General features: G+C 37.8%; 1 non-coding gene across 1 annotated transcript; it reads right to left on the bottom strand.

The window, feature by feature from the left end:
* Positions 1-4,179: 4,179 nt before the first annotated feature.
* Positions 4,180-4,286, bottom strand: LOC146992679 (U6 spliceosomal RNA). Its single transcript, XR_015039284.1, has one exon. It is a non-coding gene; the product is annotated as a U6 spliceosomal RNA (small nuclear RNA).
* Positions 4,287-5,563: the final 1,277 nt, after the last annotated feature.

Raw genomic sequence — 5,563 nt, forward strand, 5'->3', positions numbered from 1 at the left:
ATCTGCTACGATATTTTCCTTTCCGGGGGTATGCTTGATTACCAGATTATATTCTTGCAGCTTGAGTGCCCATCTTATTAACCTTGGGGATAAATTTTTTCCTGAGTACAATCTAGTTACCGCCGCATGATCAGAGTCTACTGTTATCGGCGCCTTTCCAAAATAGACTCGGAACTTTTGCACTGCTAACAGAACTGCAAGTGCCTCTCTCTCGGTCGCGGAATAGTTTCTTTGTGTTTGATTTAAAGTTCGGCTAAAAAATGCCACGGGCTGCTGATTTTGTGAAAGTACCGCTCCTACCGCATAATCCGAAGCATCCGCTGAAATTTCTAAATTTTCATCCTTTTCAGGAAATTTTAACACAGGGGCTTGCGTTAATGCTTGTTTTAATTTTTCGAAAGCACTATTGGCTTCGGCCGTCCACGAGAATCTTGCCTTTTTCCTTTTTAATTTTAACAATGGCTCAGCGATAGCCGCAAAATCTTTTATAAAGGACCTATAATATGAACAAAGTCCTAGAAAAGAAGAGAGCTTCTTTGCCGTGTTTGGAGTCGGATACTTTTGTACAGCGATTATTTTTGATTCATCTGTCTCGATCCTTTTTTGAGATATTTTGTAACCTAAATATTTTAATTCAGGGGCTGCAAATTTGCACTTTTCGACATTAACTTTTAGACCGGCCTCATTTAATAAAGAAAACACCTGTCTTAAATTCTGTATATGTTGGTCGAGATTATCACTAGTAATAATGATATCGTCTAAATAGATAAATGTGGACTTTCCAAGAACAGGTCTTAACACAATGTCCATGCATCGCTGAAATGTTGCCGGGGCCCCTGAAAGGCCAAACGGCATACGCAAAAATGCATAAGTGCCAGACTTGGTTATAAAAGCTTCTTAGGCACGTCCTCAGGCCTCACCCCTATTTGAAAATAACCAGTCGTTAAGTCTAAAGTCGTCATAAATTTGGTTGATTTTATGTTCCTTAAAATTTCTTCTATGATCGGTAACGGATATACCGGATATTTCGTTATGGAATTTAATTTACGGTAATCAATAGCGAATCTCCACCTTTTTGGATGCTCCAAAGGATAATCATTATTTTTCTTACATAAAACCACCGGGCTAGCATAACTACTTGAGATGGGCGTTATGATCTTTTTACGTAGCATATCGGTAATATGCCATTCTATAATTTTTTCCTTATTCTTATCATACCGGTATGGTTTTTGACGAACTGGCAATGCATCTCCGGTGTCAATACTATGGTTAGTAACCTGAGTAAATCCTGGAATATCACTAAATAACGAAGCAAATTCACTTACCACTTGTCGGATTCTATCTTGCTCGTCATTAGGCAGGTGGTCAAGATTTAACCTTGGCGGTTCAACCTTTTCTACACGCACTGGTTTCATTGTCAGCTTAAGGGACGCTTCATTAAAATCCAGTGTAGCTTGTGCGCCTGAAAGAAAGTCTATTCCTAAGATCAAATGTGCTTGCAAATTCTTTACTATAAAAAACATCACCTTTACTTGTTCGTCCTTGATACGGATATACAAAGGTACTTTACCTACGCACTTACATTGTTCTCCTTGCGCCGCTAATACTGTCGTATTATCCGCATTTTATATGCGGTATTTGCGAAAATACTTTCTAAAAAAGACTTCTGCCACACAGGAACACAGCGCGCCGGTATCCAGGAGTGCGGTGGCTGGGATATTATTCACCAAGACTTCAATCTTCGGAAGAGTCAAATTTTTCACCATTACTGTATTTAACTTGTAGGAAGAGGGGTTTTCGTGGCCTTCGGATTTCCGCACCCTCTCGTCCGCAGAAATCCGTTTTAGTTTAAATTATTTTTCCTTTCCGTGCTTTCCTTCTTTTTCCCCTGGCCTTGAGACTTTTTTCCTGGGTTGCTATTGAACTGTCGACGTTCGCCGGCTGTTTTTGAATGCTCGGGTTTCCTTGCCCACTGATTCGCTTTTTTTCCGTAGCCGTATGCTTGAGTTTGCTGTAGTCTTGGCGTACCAAATTGGTTTCGCTGTTGATAATGGCGTCTTCTTTCGACGTCCGCCGTTCTTCTACTTTCAAACTGGATTGCTAGCTCAAATAACTTTTCCAGTGTAGTCGGATTTCTTAATTCAATAAAGTCTTGCACTTGGGGCAGTAACCTCGGCAAAATCACTTGAATTATTTCAGGATCCGGACGGTTTCCATACAAGAGCTTGAAAACGCGAATTTTTCTTAAAATAAAGCTCGAGAGGTTTTCGATTCTTTGTTGATATATGCTGAAAAGTTCCGTTTCTAATTTCGCACGATCCCTTACAACAGGGAAGGCTTTTAATAGGGCAATCTTGAAATTTTCGTAAGTATAGGTGGGACTTCCTGCTTGACCCAAGAGACTTCTGCCGATACATTTGAACCAGTTAAGCGCTTGGCCCCTCAAAGCGCTGGTAGCTAAGGTAACTTTTTGAAATTCGTGCACATGATAGAGCATGAAGTGGTCATCCAATTTTTCAAAAAACTGGTTACCGGTGAGTTTCCGTTAAACGTTGCTTCTGGTTTCATCGAAGCGCGCATGGTCTGGACGATGTAACCGAATCCTTCCAGGGCGGCAGCTGGCATTTCTGGATTCTGAGCCGTTTCTGCAGGCAGCACAGGTTCTTCTTGAAACTCGGCCATGGTTATTCTTCTTCGTTGGGCGCCACTATCAGGTTCAATGTTCCTTCTAACCTTCTTCGGGAACATACAAGGACCTGACTCGGAACAGAGAGCTTACTAAAGCTATGTTCACTAATTGTGGTAAGTAGACAGGATACAGACGAAGGGTATACAAAACCCTTTATTTTTCTCTATATACAATAACTTCCGTACTTCGGAATACACTGACCCTTCACTCGGGGTCTAACGTAAAAAAGTATAAAAATAAAACTAAACTCTAATTTAACTTTAGAATAATACACGTGGAAGAATGGCCTTATAATAACAGGAAGCGTATGTAGCACAGAGACTGTGAACAAACACTACAATACGTTTAATTTATCAAGAGGATTAAAACCTCTGGCCTGGAAGGCGAACAGCAACTGCGTAACTTCTAAGGTAAGCGGCCTGCTTCGAACTCACTGCTTCCTCTCTCTCGCTTGGCAAAAAGGCCACACTTAAGTACTTGGCGTTCGCCAGACAACTTTGCATAAAAACCTTCACGCTTATAATTCTGGCCGGAAGTAGAAAATAAGAAGTGATAGTAAAGATTTAAAATAAAATAAACGTTAGTAAAACTTAAGATCCTTACAAAGTGAAGTTTCGAAGAACAGAAATCCTTTATATTTTATAATCATTCAATTTTTCTAGCTCTTACAATTATGCCTACCTTTTAAGAAGCGATTATATTCTTAAGCATTATTTTTTAATTCCTCCTTAATAATAAATTCTTTGCTTCTTTCGCACACGTGACAATTTATTTATTAGAGCCCTGCATTATATTTAAAGCAATTAAATAAAGTGTGTGTGTGTGTATGATTATGGCAAAGCCTCGAGGGCTATCTGCCTAAGGGGAGGGATGCCTTCGTGGAGGACTTTCTAAGGGAAACTGGTTCATATACACGTTACACATGGGGAAAACCACGAAAACGCCCATGCAGCCAGCCCGTTCGCGGGATTCGAACCTCGGACCGAACTACCAGTGTTCAGCAATTAAATAAAGAGGAATCTGCATGTATGTATGTATGTTTCTCGCATTGTGAAAAAAGCAACGGAACGTAGAGACATCAAATTCTGAATAACGTAGTCCTCCACTCGAATACGGGTATTTGGAAGCCCGAATCTAGAATTTGAAATTTGTTTTATTATAGATTTCATATTTTGTAATACTTTAACGAATTTTTGATTAACAAACCCAACGATTTCAAAGCGAATAGCGGCAATAATGTACGAAAAAAAAACATTTTTATCTCAAGCGCGCGAGACTGTGTATCGGAAATTCTACAGATATGCTCTTTTTAAATATTTTGTGATATTGCTGTTGAATTGAGTTTTATGGTTTAAGTGCGAAGAACATGATATTTAATAAAGAAAGGTAACACACAAAAGTTTTAGAAAACGCCCCTTTGTGCGTAATATATAATTTGAAAGCTTTCAGAATTTTTTAAAAGATTTTGTTTTTATTTAGTTACTTAGTTTAAAACTACTTAGTTACTTAGTTAGTTAGGTGTCATCTTTGCGCAGGAGTCATGCTAATTTTCTCTGTATCGTTCCAATTTTAGTATATGTACTGCCGAAGCGAGTACAGTTAGTTTGTAGGTGACAAACTTTCGGGAGAAATAAGAGTATACCTAAACAATGGGAAATTACATAGCAATGCATGGTCGGAAACGCTTTCAGTAACGACACAAAAGCAGAAGGACAAAAACAGAGAGATAAAATATGTTTTATTATGTTTAGTACAACAAAAACATACAAATAAGAACAAAAACAAACAACGAAGCTATTCGAAATTACGACCCTGGACCGTAAGCAGGCATCACTTCTCTGGCGCATAGAAGATCCTGCATTACGAATGGAAGATCGCATGGAAAGATGAATGACGCAAGGTTCCTGCGTGTCGGTCCGGGTCGTAATTTCGAGCACCTTTGATGATGATCGTTGTCTCTTTTTTAAATATATAATTTTTGCTGGAAGATAAACGAGAAAAAATTTCCGTCACTTGCGGTCAAAAAAAATCTATGATTTTCCGTTTCTCTGTGTTTTTACTTCCTTTTACGAAGTAAAAAGGAAGTATTGTAATCGCCAAAAGTTTCAGGCAGCATATTTCAACGAAAATATCCATTTTGTCCGCTATCGAATGCAATTTAACGATGTTTTTGCGTGATATCTGTACGTAAGGACAGAACAAAATACTCTTTTCCTTCAAAAAAATTATAAAACTGCTTTAAAATTAATTCTGAAGAGAATTTTTCGTGGCGTCTGTACGAACGTATGTACGTACGTATCTCGCATAACTCAAAAACGAGTAGCCTCAAGAACGTTGAAATTTTGTATATAGGTCTGCTATAACATGTAGATGTGCACCTCGTATTTTGGTTCCAATCGGCCGCACAAAACGTATATAAATATATTTATATATATATCCACTCTGTTACACTTATATGTTTGTAAATTGTACATTTTTTGCTTTAACAATGATTGAATTATGTTGTTTTTATCTTCCGGTTAAGGATTTTATGCCTTTAGTAAATCTGTGTGCAATATTTTTAGAATTATCAGCAATTTTAAAGTTGTTTAATTGCCGCTAAGCCTGTTTTTAATGGCTGCCATTGATGTTTATATTTGAAACAGGAGACTAGTGGATTTGTTGTCAATCTAGAGAAACTTAGCTTCGCAACAACAAAGATAACGCATTCATTTATTATTGCCAATTAAATCATGCTTAATTCTTTCTGGAACTATTTCGAGGAAATAAGTGTTTGAGATTTACTTCGTAATTTTTAATATAGATATTTTGAGTTTTTATGTATTTTTGCCTTCTCGCGAAGTGAGAACTGAATTAATTAAATGAGAAATACTC

The sequence above is a fragment of the Stegodyphus dumicola genome, chromosome X2 (assembly GCF_044657685.1).
Source record: "Stegodyphus dumicola isolate Sdum_Otavi_A_Nest chromosome X2, ASM4465768v1".
Taxonomy (NCBI): Eukaryota; Metazoa; Arthropoda; class Arachnida; order Araneae; family Eresidae; genus Stegodyphus; species Stegodyphus dumicola.